Source organism: Dermochelys coriacea, chromosome 21 (assembly GCF_009764565.3).
Source record: "Dermochelys coriacea isolate rDerCor1 chromosome 21, rDerCor1.pri.v4, whole genome shotgun sequence".
Taxonomy (NCBI): domain Eukaryota; kingdom Metazoa; phylum Chordata; order Testudines; family Dermochelyidae; genus Dermochelys; species Dermochelys coriacea.
This window is the reverse complement of record NC_050088.1, coordinates 10,192,080-10,206,458: the sequence shown is the minus strand read 5'-3', so window position 1 is coordinate 10,206,458 and position 14,379 is coordinate 10,192,080. Positions and strand designations below refer to the sequence as shown.

Sequence of the window (14,379 nt, the reverse complement as noted above, 5' to 3'; positions counted from 1 at the left end):
CTAAGAGTTGGCATTAGATTAACTAGATAGTAATGGACAGGCTCAGGCTTTCCCCTGTTTATTAAAGATTGGTACTACTCTAGCTTTCCCACCCTCTCCTCTGCTGCCCCATGCAGCCAATGGCACATTAGTTAATTTTCCTAAGGCCTTGCAAGGTGCATCACTCAGAGCAGCTGCTGTGTATATATTCAGTTTCCCCCTGTATTTCTTCACCTGCTTCCTATCAACTGCCCCATTGACAAGGACTTCCTTACCCCCTAATTGTCCATGTCCCGTTTTGTTGTGTTAGGCTGATTTAATGTAGCTCCTCAGCATCTCAACCGTTTCAGAATCACCATTGATTTAGTCTCCCTTCTTATTTACTAATGGGTCTACGGCCGCTGAAATATATGAAGAAACACTTCACCCCCATAGCTAACCCGGCCTCGCACAGTCTCTCTTGGGGCCCTTCTCTCTCTGGCAAACCTGACTTGCCGATAGCCTTGTTTGGGTCTTTGCTCCCTATAAAACCACAAAGCCAACACATGGTCCTGCTGACAATTCTCTCGGGCTGCGATGTCTACGAAACGCTCCACAATAGCGAGGCAGCTGGTCTTCTCTGACTACTGCTTATTACGTCATTCAGGCTCCTCACCTGTGGCCTTGTATTCCTAAATCGTTGCTTCCTCCATTGATGTCTTCTCCTTTCACGTGAACCTGCCTAGGCATGTAGGCAGTCTCCTGTAGATCTCAGCTTTGGGCTCCCTCGGGAAGCACCCCTCTGCTTGCTCTCATCTCACCATGGCTCACTGGGATTGCTGGGCCTTGGTAGAGCACCCCCTGTTGGTATCCTTCATGGTCCAGACTGGACTTGGCTGTAGTGAATATAAAGGGGATTCTTTACTGCAGCTGCTGAACACAGACAGACTCTGTGGTTCTCTCTAGCTCCCAGTTTATGCTCCTATATCACTGCACAGGAGCCCCCTGTGTCTAGCCTGGACTGGGGAGACATTATTATTTATTGTTTAGTTGTGTTGTGGTAGCACCTAGGAGCCCCAGTCATGGACCAGCACCCCAGGGTGCTAGGTGCTGTACAAACACAGAAGGATATATCTTCAATGCAGAGTCAACCTAGGCTCTTTACCCGGCTTTTACCCTTGGTCCCCCTACTGTCCACACAGAGAGCCCCCTGGCTGGGGTGTGGAGGTGTTTTAAACCTGGGCTATCTGACCCAGCTGGGGAGGCAGGCGAGAGCCTGGGTTGCACTTTAAATGATTCTGGAACCTGCCCACTTTGCAGTGAGGATGTAGGGAAATCGCTCCAGGGCTGAAAGTCCTCCAGTGCCTTCCCACAACTCCCCTGCAGATCAGACAAGTTCTCCTGCAATTGATACAGTTGGCTGGGAAGGAATCCTAGAGCATCTCAGCATAGAGAACAAACAGCACCTGGTTGTTCAGAGCCCAGTGCCAATGACCCAGGCTAACTGTGCAGTGAAGACAAACCCAGAAAGACAGTCCCTGCCCCAGAGTGCTTCTGATCAAGTAAAGAAGGCACGGGATGGATGACTGATTCTGTTAGACCACTCGCCGCCAACCCTGCACAATATATGTCCGTCATTAAACAGATCAGCCAGCTCCAAAATCCATCCCCTCCCCGGCTTTAATTGGCTCTGCATGAAACTTCCCTCCCCCCAAGGCCGCCAGCGTCATTGGCCTAATTCCCTTTGGTCACTGCTGCTTCCCCTCATTATTTTGCTGCGTTGTTTTCAGCGCTCAGCCGTGTTACTCACTCTGCTTCTTTCACCCACTCAGCCACACCCACCTCTCGCACTGTGTCTGTCTCAGATGGCTTTCTCTCCCTCAGCTCTCAAGGCCTCAGTAAACTGTTCGGTACCTCCCCACGCGCCCTGTTATGCCAGTTGCGGCAGTTCGCATTCCCACTCCACCCCTTCAGCAGGCTCGACTTGCACGTGATAATAGGTGCCCCCCTGATTCACCCTGTTTGTGCAGTTGCTGTCCCCCGCACTGCTGGTCTCTGATGTAATGTAGGACATATGGAGGCCAGCCGCTCTTTTCCAAAGGAGCTCCCGATCAGGCCAGATGCCTCCTCATTAGGGCTCCCTCGGCTGATGCTCACTCCCGCTGTCCTTGCAGCGCTCTGGTGAGGACAGACAGTGGGTGGGTGAAACTGATACACACAGGGTGTTTGGAGCAGGTAAAAATCATGCCTGATCTGATGCAAAGGCTGTTATTTTGGACACTTGCCTTGCCTGCCCTTGGGACCCTGCACTGCAGAATCGAGAGCAAAACACATGCTGCATTCTCTAGTCTTGTATTTTTTTTTAAAACCTGCCAATTTAATTACTTTTTTTCTTTCCTAATTTAGTAGCAGCGGGACTTGAACCCACCATTTTCTGTGAGTGAGAGGGCGATGTGCTAGACGGAGCCACTCTGATGCTGAGCCTGGGAGTCCCTGGCTGGGCTCCACAGAGGGAGGAGTGTAATGGAGGGGGGAAAATCTCACCCTATTCCTTGAATCTCTGCCAAGCTCCGCAGTAAAGAGTGTGATCAGCACAGCACTAGCCATGGTGGAATCAGAGCTTAAGCCAGTTAGCGTGTGTGACAGCTGGGGACGACAGCAAGGAGTTAGAAGTCAACGGAGTAACATGCCAGTGAAGATGAGAAGAAGTCCCTTAGGTTGCTGATGTCGTGCAGGAGAGAGAGGCTGGTCTCTTGCCAGGCTGCGACCCACAGGGCTTGTGGGATGGAGCTGATGCTGCTTGTGTGGGGTTAGCACATGCTGCCTTGTCTGATACTCTCATCTGGCAGGTGCTCAGGTTTTTGCATTGGGTGATCAGATAGAAGGTGACAGCGTTTCCCTGCCGACATGCCCTGATACGTGGACTCAGACTCTCAACTCCTTGTGGGGACAGAGGTAGGGTGATGCTCAATCCCTGGGTGTTGGGGTGGAGTAGGTGCTGATCACTCAGGAATGCAGCTCCCCACCACAAGCAAACTGGGGTGATGGGCTCCAACACAGCCCCGCCCAGACCCAATGAAGGTGGGAGACCTAAAATGTGTGGGCTGCCTATGGACACTCTCTGCAATTGGGGAAGGGTATGGGTCTCCAGGACATCCTGTGACAGCCTGCATTTCAGAGCCCTGGGCTTGCCTCTGCACCCTGAGTGCACAAGCTGGTGTGCAGGTTGCGTTGTGTATGTATATGGCAGCACTTGTGTGGGTAGACTAGTGACTTTGGGAACGTGGACTTATGAATGTGTGCATGTATATGTGTGAGCATATACAAGTGTAATACAAGTGTGTGTACATCCAAGTGTGATCGTGTGTGTTGGTGTAAGTGTGCAAACACAAGTGTGTGTGTACATCCAAGTGTGATTGCACGTGTGCGCCAGGACTTTATGAAAGGGAGCAGTTTGCAAACATAGAGTCTATGTTGGATTTTCTCTCTTAATTGCCATGGAAACAATAATTAAGCTGCGGGGGCTCCTTAAAGAACTGGTGTCTCTGATGCGTAAGCAAGTGTTAGTCCCAGCCTGCCCGGAGGCTCGGCACCATGCCTGGCGGGCTAGCCAGCCCGATAACTCATTGTGGGGCGGATCATCCAGTATCTGTTGACACTGCTGGGCTCTGTGTCTCTGGTTTTGCTGGTCTGTCTGCCTGTCCTGGATCTGTTTATCCAACTTCCTCCTCTCCATCCATCTGCCTCCCCATATGGGAAACAATCATAAAATTGGCCCAGTTTCCTCCCATAAAAATAGCCTGTACTTGGCTATATTTGAAGTGTATCAACTCTGCTGAGCAGACAGGAAGGAGAGGCTTGTGGTTCAGACGCTGGCCTTAGGGTTACTGGAGCAGGAGGTATAATTTCCAGCTCAGGCAGACATACTCATGCTAGCTTTGATGGAGCTAGGGTGCTAGAAATAGGCGTGTACCATAATGGCAAAGGTGGAGGCTTAGGCTAACTGCCCAAATACAGTCCCAACAGAAATCCTTGCTATGTTGCTATGTTTTTGGGCCCCACACTACAGGAAGGATGTGGAAAAATTGGAAAGAGTCCAGCGAAGGGCGACAAAAATGATTAGTTTCAGAGTAGCAGCCGTGTTAGTCTGTATTCGCAAAAAGAAAAGGAGTACTTGTGGCACCTTAGAGACTAACAAGTTTATTAGAGCATAAGCTTTCGTGAGCTACAGCTCACTTCATCGGATGCATTTGGTGGAAAGTGAACTGTAACTCACGAAAGCTTATGCTCTAATAAATTTGTTAGTCTCTAAGGTGCCAAAAATGATTAGGGGGCTGGAGCACATGATTTATGAGGAGAGGCTGAGGGAACTGGGATTATTTAGTCTGTGGAAGAGAAGAATGAGGGGGGATTTGATGGCTGCTTTCAACTACCTGAAAGGGGGTTCCAAAGAGGATGGATCTAGACTGTTCTCAGTGGTAGCAGATGACAGAACAAGGAGTAATGGTCTCAAGTTGCAGTGGGGGAGATTTAGGTTGGATATTAGGAAAAAACTTCTTCACTAGGAGGGTGGTGAAACACTGGAATGGGTTACCTAGGGAGGTGGTAGAATCTCCTTCCTTTGAGGTTTTTAAGGTCAGGCTTGACAAAGCCCTGGCTGGGATGATTTAGTTGGTGCTGGTCCTGCTTTGAGCAGGGGGTTGGGCTAGATGACCTCCTGAGGTCCCAACCCTGATATTCTATGATTCTATGTACACGGTTGCTGTGGCCATACTCTATTTGTAACACACTCGCTCATTTAAAGCTAGCATATGCACATCTACCTGAGTTGGAAATGACACCTGTGTCTCCAGTATAGACGTACTGTACCCTTAGAGTATAGAGACCTGGCTTCAGCTCCTGGCTCTGCCACCAACACCCTATGGGACCTTGGACAAGTCACTTAATCTCTCTGGGCTTCGGTGCTCCCATTTGTAAAATGAAGCTAATAATACACTTTGTCTGTCTTGTCCAGCTAGATTGTAAACACTTCGGGGCAGGAACTATCTTTCATTATGTGTTTGTACAGCACCGAGCACAATGTGGCCCTGATGTCTACTAGTGCTTCTAGGTGCTCTGAAGACTAATTGATATTAGACAGGTCTTTTGTGCTATGATTCTGGTCCAATTGAATGCATCTCTCCTGTATTCCACAGGTGTCTAATATACTGGATGGGCTATATGGGGTGGGGGTACAGAGAAAGCTTGCATCATCTGTGTGTCTGCTAGTAAAACCCTTGTAGATTTGTCCCTGCAAACTTGTTCCCTTTCTGAGCATGCAAATCCCGTTATTTGTGAAAGGAGATAATATATCCTGCCTCTTTCCATCACCCACCCCCAGCTGCAGGTGGAATCCTCCTGTTTCTGCCCTAGTGCCAGCTGTGGGGTGTGATCGCTGTTGGAATTTGGGCTGGGAAGGGCGCATGATTTGATGGTTGGGCAGGGTTGTGTTTTTTGGTCTGTTCTCATGGCGCTGTAAATCCAGAATAACCTCATTGAAAACTATGGAATTATAGCAGTAAAACACCGGTATAAACTGTGATTATTTATTATGTGTATTGCAGTAGCGGCTACTAGCCCCAGTCCTGGAGCCGGAGCCCATTGTGCTAGGGGCTGTACAAACAGAGACCCAAAGAGACGGTCCTTGTTTCAAAGAGTTTACAATCCAATAAATGAGATCAGACTTCAGCAAGGGGGTGTCAGTTTTGAATTCCATGCCAAAAATTCCCCTCCCATATCTTTCTTGAAGGGGGTGTGTGTATGTACATGGAATGCTATTTCACCAACTCGCTTTCCAAAAATATTCAGGAGGACAGCATGTGCAGTACACGTGCCTTTTTTTTTTTTTGGCATGAGCATGTGCAGATGTATCTATGTGAGTGTGGTTGTGTTGAACAGGAGCTTGTCATATTCAGCAAATTCCACAGTTTCTGAGTAGAATATTTGCAAAGATACATTTTTTGTCACTGTTCAACCAGAATTTGGAGTGGGTTTGTACACCTGCATGTGGGTGCACACACACACAATGGTATGTTAGCTGTTGTATACCTCTGTGTGTGTGTGTGTGCAAATGTGTGTGTTTGCATGCAACGGGGCTGGCCCCCTGCTGCATACCCCCTCATGGCCAGGAGTGGCTGTGTGGCACTGTGCCTCAATTTCTCTTATCTTTCAAGGCTCCTCAGTAGGGGCGTTGCTGGAGGATCTCAGGCTGGGTTTGGAGTGGATGACTCTCTGCTCTCTGTAGCATCTGCCGGCCTGTGATCCTGTAGCAAACAGGAATTCCCATTAGGAGAGGAAAGCCAGACGAAGCTCTGCATACACTGATGCGTCCCTAGCTTGTTTGCTCCCCAGCTTTGTGTAGGAAACTGACAGTAGGAGAGAATCATAGATATTGTGTAGTTGAAAGCTTCCCTGCCTGTTAGCCTGAATCAAACTAAATGTAAGAGGATGTGGCATGACTTGCCATGCTCTGTGTGTTATTCAAAGGGGTGCTCAGAAGTTCCAGGCTTAGAGCCTGGTGACAGACAGCAGGTGTTGGGACTCGAACGGCTCCTAAACCAACCTCCTGTTCTCTGACATCTCCTGGCTGGGGCTTGCTGAGCCAGGCTGGAGAAAATACAAGGAGCTGAGTCTTGCGTCCCTGAGCTCCAGCTGGGGATCATTACCGAGAGTTTGAAAATATCTCAGACCTCTGAATGGCAGGAGTGGGTGTCTCTGAATGTGAATGGTACAAACCTTTGGGGGGTCACCTGGGACTAGCAGTCACTCACTTGTTGCCACGCAGCGACTAGCTTTCTGACTAGCCAAGCTAACACGCTCAGACCTTGCTGGGCCTGATTGTCAGCGATGCTCTTCCTGCAAGACGCCAAGGCAGCTTCCTGGATTCTGGGCGCCGGTGATAACCTGAGGTGGCATCAGAGTTTCTCAGACCATGCCCGCCATAGGCCATTCCCAAGGTGATGGAGCAAATCCCAGTCCAACATCTACTGCAGCGGTTCTCAAACTTCATTGCACCGTGACCCCCTTCTGGAAACAAAAATTACTACAGGACCCCAGGAAGGGGGACTGAAGCCTGAGCCTGCCTGAGCCCTGCCATCCCGGGTGGGGGGAGGGCAAAGCCCAAGCCCCACTGTCCCAGGCTGGGGGGCCAAAGCCGAAGACCAAGGGCTTCTGCCCGTAACCTTAGACCCGCCGCCCAAGGCTGAAGCCCTCTGGCTTGGGTTTTGGCTCTGGTCCCCAGCAAATCTAAGCCAGCCCTGGCAACCACATTAAAATGGGGTCGCAACCCACTTTGGGGTCCCGACCCACAGTTTGAGAACCACTGATCTACTGGATTCCCAGGGGAGAGGGAGATGGCTTTGTATTGGGCAGCACCGTGCACTTGAGCTGAGTAATGGAAGGAACGGAATGAGGGTGGGATTTGTCCCTTTCTGCTGCACCCACGAGACTGACACTAAGTCAGACTGACTGTGCAGCCAAGTCCTCTCCTGGCCCTCGGATCTGTGTCTCTTTTCCAGGGGGCGTGAGGCTGAGGGACACAGGGATGACAAAAAGAAAAGGAGTACTTGTGGCACCTTAGAGACTAACAAATTTATTTGTTAGTCTCTAAGGTGCCACAAGTACTCCTTTTCTTTTTGCGAATACAGACTAACACGGCTGCTACTCTGAAACAGGGATGACAGAAGCAGCTGGTGGATTCCTGCCACTCACGCTGCCAGGCACAGTCAATGTGGTGCCTGGCAAAGGTGGGCAGGAAATTGTTTTCACATCCCACAAAATCATTCTGGGATTTCAAAAAAAAAAAAAATTAAAGAAATAAAATCCTTTTTCAGGATGAAAAGTCAAAACCTTGAAAATTTTTGCAAACTGAAAACCGGAAAACACAAAAATTGGGTTTGGGTCGACAGAATTGTTTCATTTAGATAATTCTGGAACATTTTGTATCGCTGTCAAACTGTCATAAACTTTTTTTTTTTAACTATAAATTAACTTAAATTTTGAACTGGAAACCCAAACGTTTACATTTTAACCCCTTTTGACAATTCTAAAACACTTTTTTGTTCCCAATTTTGTTTTGGAAATAGGACGTCTGTCCGAACTGATCCTTTCCCACAGAAAGTTCTGGGTTTGACAGATCAGAATTTTTTAGCAGAAAACCGTTCTGTGGAAAGATGCCCGACCAGCTCTGGTCCCTAGAAGCAACCTGCTGTGAAGGGAAGGGAGAAAGCTCTCTGTGGAGTAGTGAGTTATGGAAAAGTGCAGAGATCAATAATTAATTATGACTCCTTGTTGGGGAGCCTTCGGGTTACCATGGCTCTGTGGCCAATAACATGCAGGGGGTCGGGATTTAACAGTTACCTAGGGGCTTCTGAGGGATTCCTGATTGAGCCAGGCTACCCATTCCTGCCTACCCTGGGGACTCGCTGACACACCCAGATCTCATCCTGCTACACGTCCGTGCCACATGTTCTAATGGGGCTTATTCCTCTTCCATCAGTGCACACGCATGCACAGATCATGCTGTGCACTAGGAGACAGATTGAGACAAATCTAGAGACCCAGCTGTGGACAGAGACACGCACGGAGAGCGATCTGTGCACAGCAAGATCACACACTCGGACAGGTGCACAGGGGCCTGTTGTCAGTCTGTCTTTCATATGCACAACTCAGCCTTATCTCAGTCATAAACAGGGATGTGTGTCTGTTTGGCTGGACCCCGGGGGCATTTGCAGCGCTGCACACAACGTGAAGACCTAGGGGTGGATCTTGTGCTGTGCTAGGAAGAGCCAGGATGTGGTTTCAGTAGCAAGACATGATGCTTGGAAACCCAAGGGAGAGACACCTTAGGAATACCTGAGCTAGCTCCATGGCATAAGGTGGGGGCAGCCATGAATCCACCACAAGAAAGACCCCTGCATTCAGTGCCTATGGGATGTTGCCTCCTGGACCTTATGAAAGGCCTATGCATGGCTTTGTGCTCATGGTTATTCATGAGCTGCTCTCCATTAACCTTTCACCTCCAGGGGCTCCTCTTGTCAGGGAGATGCCATTTCTCTCCTTTGCTCGGCAATTACAGCCAGCAAGCAAATGAGCACCTTGCAAATGGCTTTTTCTCTGAATGGAGGAGGCCTAGCCAGGGGTAGGGTGAGAAGGGAGAGGGGGAAAGAGATACATAGAGAGAGACACTGAGGCTAGAAGAGGCAGAATTAAGGAGAGGCGAGATGACCCCGTCTCCATGCGCTAACCAAAGAGTCTGATCCAGCACCCACAGGAGATAACGGAAAGGCTCTCAATGGCAGATCGTTGGATCTGGATCAGCCCAAGGTGGCAACAGATGGAGAAAAGGGAGGGAGGAGAGGGAAGAGCTGGTGAAGAGGCATGGAGGAGTCTCTTACCACTCATGTACAGCGCCTAGCGCAACAGGGCATGTTAGGGGTGATGCCATGTTGGATCCATGTGATGATATTGACTGGTCTGATTGTTCTCCTTGTGCTGTCAATGAGATCAGAGCCCCTTCTGTCCCCAAGGGGGGAAAAAGGGACAATCTGATCAGCTTAATAAAACAGCTCTGGAATCATCTGCCTTTCCCCCCGGTGTCCCCTGCCTTCCCTTGGTCTGTCTTTGGAGGGCTCTCCGATCTAGTGCAAGGATGGGCTTATTCCTGCCTTTGTCCCTGGTTCAGTGTGGGACCATGGACTGCTTGCATCTCCTTCCCGTGACTCTGTTTCCCCATCAGTAAAAGGGAGATCATAAGCCTTGCCTACCTTGTGGGAGTGGGGTTAATGTGGCGTTTGCCTCCTGCAGAGGACCAGCACAAGGTGTCAGCACTGCTTAAAGGCTACTTAATGCCTCCAGTGGGACCAAAGGGGTGCACAGGCCAGCGGTACTGGCGTGAATGTCACCCAACTGTAAAGTGCTTTAGGATCCTCAGATGACGGGTGCTGTAGGAGTGTATAATGGTATAGGAGGCAGTGTGCCTAGTCAATAGAGCACTGGACTGGGTCTCAGGAAACCTGGGGTCTATTCCTGGCTCTGCCACTGGCCTGCTGGGTGACCTTGGGCAAGTCACTTCACTGCTCTGTGCCTCAGTTTCCCCATCTGTAAAAGAGGGATAATGCTACTGGCCACCTTTGGAATGAGCTATGAGATTTACTGATGAAAAGTGCTAGATAAGAACTGGGTTTTATTATTTGCTCTGATACTGACGTAATAGCCATGGTCCCTAAGACCCCACCAACCCTAGTCCCTACTTGGAGCTCCTAGGCTCTACAAATAACACTTATAACCCAATCTCATGCGTAAGGCTGCAGGTTTGAGCCAGGGGGCAAGCTGCTCATCAGTGGAGCTGCGCTGACTTCTGCCTGCTGATGATCTGGCTCTGGGAGCTCCCCAGCCAGCTGGATGACTGCTCCGGTTTAAGAATTTCTTTGCATCCCCGTGCCTTCTGCTGTTCCCTTGCTGTCATTCCCCTGCTGCACGGCCACCACTGGAGGAGGGGACTGTCCTCTCTGGATGACAGGAGTTCTGGGAAATCTCTCTGCAATGGCAGTTGTGTGCTAATTACTCTGACCTTTGCTTAAGCGGGGATCCTTCAGCAGCAGGCGAGGCATCAGCCGTGTCATTTACTGCTATGCAAATTGAGACCATCAATTATATCCAGAAGGTCCTGGAATGTTTAATTTTCTTCCCATCTCTTTTCTCCATTTTTTTTTTTTTACTGGTGCCTGCCAAAAAGTTGCAGTGAGGAGCTGTTGGCTTTTGGTGGGGCCAGGGCTGGCAGGCGTTCAGGGTTAAAGCCCAGCAGACAGAAGCATGGTTACTCATCCAATTTTCTTTTCACTCTCTCGCTCTCTTATTTTTTTAAGTTTTAATTAGCTGCTATTTCAAATGCTCAGCAGCTGGCTTGGTGAGTAGGATTGCAGAGTCCCCATCTTTGTGATCGAGCGGTCACTCTAGTCCAGGGACAAGTGGAAGAACTGCTATCACAGAATAGGTCAGAGAACCATCTGGTCCTGTCACCTGTCTATTACAGCGAATGTGGCCAGATGCTTCAAGGGAATACATGAAACCCTTGCAAGGTGTGAAATGCACCCCTGGATGGAGGCACCAGCCTGAGGCCTTGCACCATTTAAACTCCTAGGACTTGGTACATGGGCCTCATGCTGGGGTGAATTTCACCCAGTGTTCCTAAGGGCTGGCTATTCTGCACCCACAATCAAGGCCATCTTTTTCAAAGAGCTCAGCAGCCCATGAGCTGAGCCCTGCTGGAAAACTGCCCCGCTTATTTTGGTGCATTTGGCGCTGAGCTCTTTTGTTCAATTTCTTCCTGACCTAAATAGGGGCCTGGAGCATGATGATGGAAAGCCCTTATTAGCCTACCTGACATAACTGCGGATTATAAGCCAACCCCATCTCTCTTAAAATTCAATGGGGTTGCTCCTGAGATAAATTTGGCCCTATGATTTAGATTGTAAGCTTTTCGTTCTGTGTTTGTACAGCACCTTGCACAGTAGGGTACTGATCGATGACTGGGGCTCCTAGGTGCTACCATAATACAAATATATCATAATTGTACATACATTATATGTATTTCTAATGGCCCCATTGCCATAGTATTCCAGAGCCATTATGTAACTAGAACAGTACATCTCTGCTCCATCACTAACCAGAGTAGGGGCTAAACTGGTGATGCCTATTTCTGGGAGGACAGGGAGCTCGAACCCTAAGGGGCCAAGCCTCAGGCAATAGGTCTGAAATCAAGAAGGTGTGTTTACACACACACACTTGCAAGAAGCCGGGCAGGGACTCAAAAAGGAGAATGCGAAATGATGAACTTCGCTGAAAGCTGTTTGGGAAGCAGGAATGAAGAGTGGCAAAGCAAGGAGGGGATGCTCCTTTGAGATCTGAGATTATGGAAAGGGTGAATGCAGAGGAAGTCTTGGAGGAGACGCTGGAGACAGGGGAACTGCTGAAGAATTGAGACTAGGAGGGGAGAGAGCAGTTATGGCTTGAAATGACAGATAATAAAAGGAGTAGGTGGATGGTAGAGCTTAGCTCTCGAGACGGCTGATCGGAGGGAGTAACACGACAAAGGGAGGATGATACAAATCAAAGTGATGTGTGAAAAAACAATCTGCGGCAGTGGAAATAATGGGAAGATATTTGTCTCTTCCCGGGCATGCACCGTAGGAGGGAAGAACGCACTGAGCAAATATATTCAGAGCACTAGGGACCCATTAGAGTCAACAGGTGTCAGCCCCTGGTGCCGAAGGAGGGGAGAGAAAGAGAGCCCTGTGGAAGTCACCAGTACTTCTGGCTGAGGAAGGGCTCAAACGCTCACAATGGCACTGTGATGATTGTTGTTTATTCCAGTCACATCCAGAGGCCCCATGTGGATCATGGCCCTGTTGTGCTAGGTGGCGGTGCTGTGTGCACACACCCACAGAGTAAAGGATGGTCCCTGCCCCAATGATCTTACAGTTTATACACCAAACAGACACAGGGTAGGAGAAGAGATCTGAGCTCAGTTTTTGGTGCTGCCACTGGCTCGCTGGGACAAATCACTTCATCTCTCCACGTCTTCAGTTCCTGGTCCATAACACGGGGGTGGCCGTACTGCCCTTCTCCCATTGCCATCTGCCTGGTCTACTTAGGCTGTGAGCTTTTTGGGGCAGTGTTGGAAATAACTATCCTAAGGAGTTTATGAATCATTACCGTGACTCAGTTTCCACACATGCATTCCTTTGTTAGTCTTAAAGGCCACTTGGTGCTGGTTACATCCAAAATATCAATACAGGCATATACGGCTTTCTATGCCCTAGCAACAACACACTTATAAGCGCTGGCCAACATAATTACAATAGGTTCAGGCCCGGGAGACAACTTGCATCATGGCGTGACTCCAGACGGTGAGGCAAAGCTCTGCTAAAGAGCCCCTAAAAAACCTTGCTTTGTATACACTATAATAAACAAGTGATATTACTACTGGTTATTGGCCCTTAACCAAAGCTAGATGAGGGAGTTTTAGGAAGCAGGTTCCCAGTTAACCATGCTCTCTGTTTCTGTTACTTCCGCCCCAGCCCTAAAAATGATAACGCTGGTATTCCCCAGGTCACTGCAAAGTTAACTCAACAATTCTTCTTTCTCAGGATTTTATTTTCTTTGATCTCATGCTGGGACCCTGTTTTTCATGCTAACATCCAAACTTCCTTACAACCATAATGTATGTAGGTCCCATGTAACCCTAGATTCCTACAGGCTGGGCCAGTTTCTCGCTATGTGTTTGTGCAACGCCCGGCAAAATGGGGCTCCGATCCTGACTGGAGCCTCTAGGTGCTGCTGTAATACAGAGCATGTTGGCAATTGCTTCCCCTATCCATGTTAAATGTCCTCACACTGGTCTTTTGCTGGTTTCCTTGGGTTATAAATAACCGGCATTTCACACAGGCAATTGCAATGCAAATCCCATATGCTCCAGTCCTGCACTGGCCGTGTGTGCTGCCATCAGCAGCAGGGGGTGCTGAGGTTTGCCCATTTCCAGGGTCGAGCCGCTTCCAGAGATGTGTAGATCTCAAGCATGTGGGACCCAAGAGTGAGCCCTTCTTCCCGCCCCCCAGCAATTAGGTCTCCCCCCTGTCAAGGTTCCTTCTCCACTCTGAACTCTAGGGTACAGATGTGGGGACCTGCATGAAAACCTCCTAAGCTTACTTTTACCAGCTTAGGTTAAAACTTCCCCATGGTACAAACTATTTTACCCTTTGCCCTTGAACTTTCGCTGCCACCACCAAATGTTTAACTGGTTACTGGGAAAGAGTTGTTTGGAAACGTCTTTCCCACCCAAATCCTCACCAAAACCTTGCACCTCCCTTCCTGGGGAAGGTTTGATAAAAATCCTTACCAATTTACATAGGTGACCACAGACCCAAACCCTTGGATCTTAAGAACAGTGAAAAAAGCATTCAGTTTCTTACAAGAAGAATTTTAATAGAAGAAAAGGTAAAAAGAATCACCTCTGTAAAATCAGGATGGTAAATACCTTGCAGGGTAATTAGATTCAAAACATAGAGAATCCCTCTAGGCAAAACCTTAAGTTACAAAAAGACACAGACAGGAATATCCATTCTATTCAGCACAGCTTATTTTCTCAGCTATTTAAAGAAATCATAATCTAACGCATCTCTAGCTAGATTACTTACTAAATTCTAAGACTCCATTCCTGTTCTGTCCCTGGCAAAAGCATCATACAGACAGACAGACCCTTTGTTTCTCCCCCCCTCCAGCTTTTGAAAGTATCTTGTCTCCTCATTGGTCATTTTGCTCAGGTGCCAGCGAGGTTATCCTAGCTTCTTAACCCTTTACAGGTGAAAGGGTTTTTCCTCTGGC

At 48.8% G+C, this 14,379-nt stretch overlaps 1 protein-coding gene across 6 annotated transcripts in view; it reads left to right on the top strand.

Annotated features, from left to right (window-relative positions):
• The window catches only part of GRM4 (glutamate metabotropic receptor 4), a 247,953-nt gene that overhangs the window by 152,422 nt on the left and 81,152 nt on the right, over nt 1-14,379 (top strand). The gene's annotated exons all lie outside the window — the stretch shown is intronic.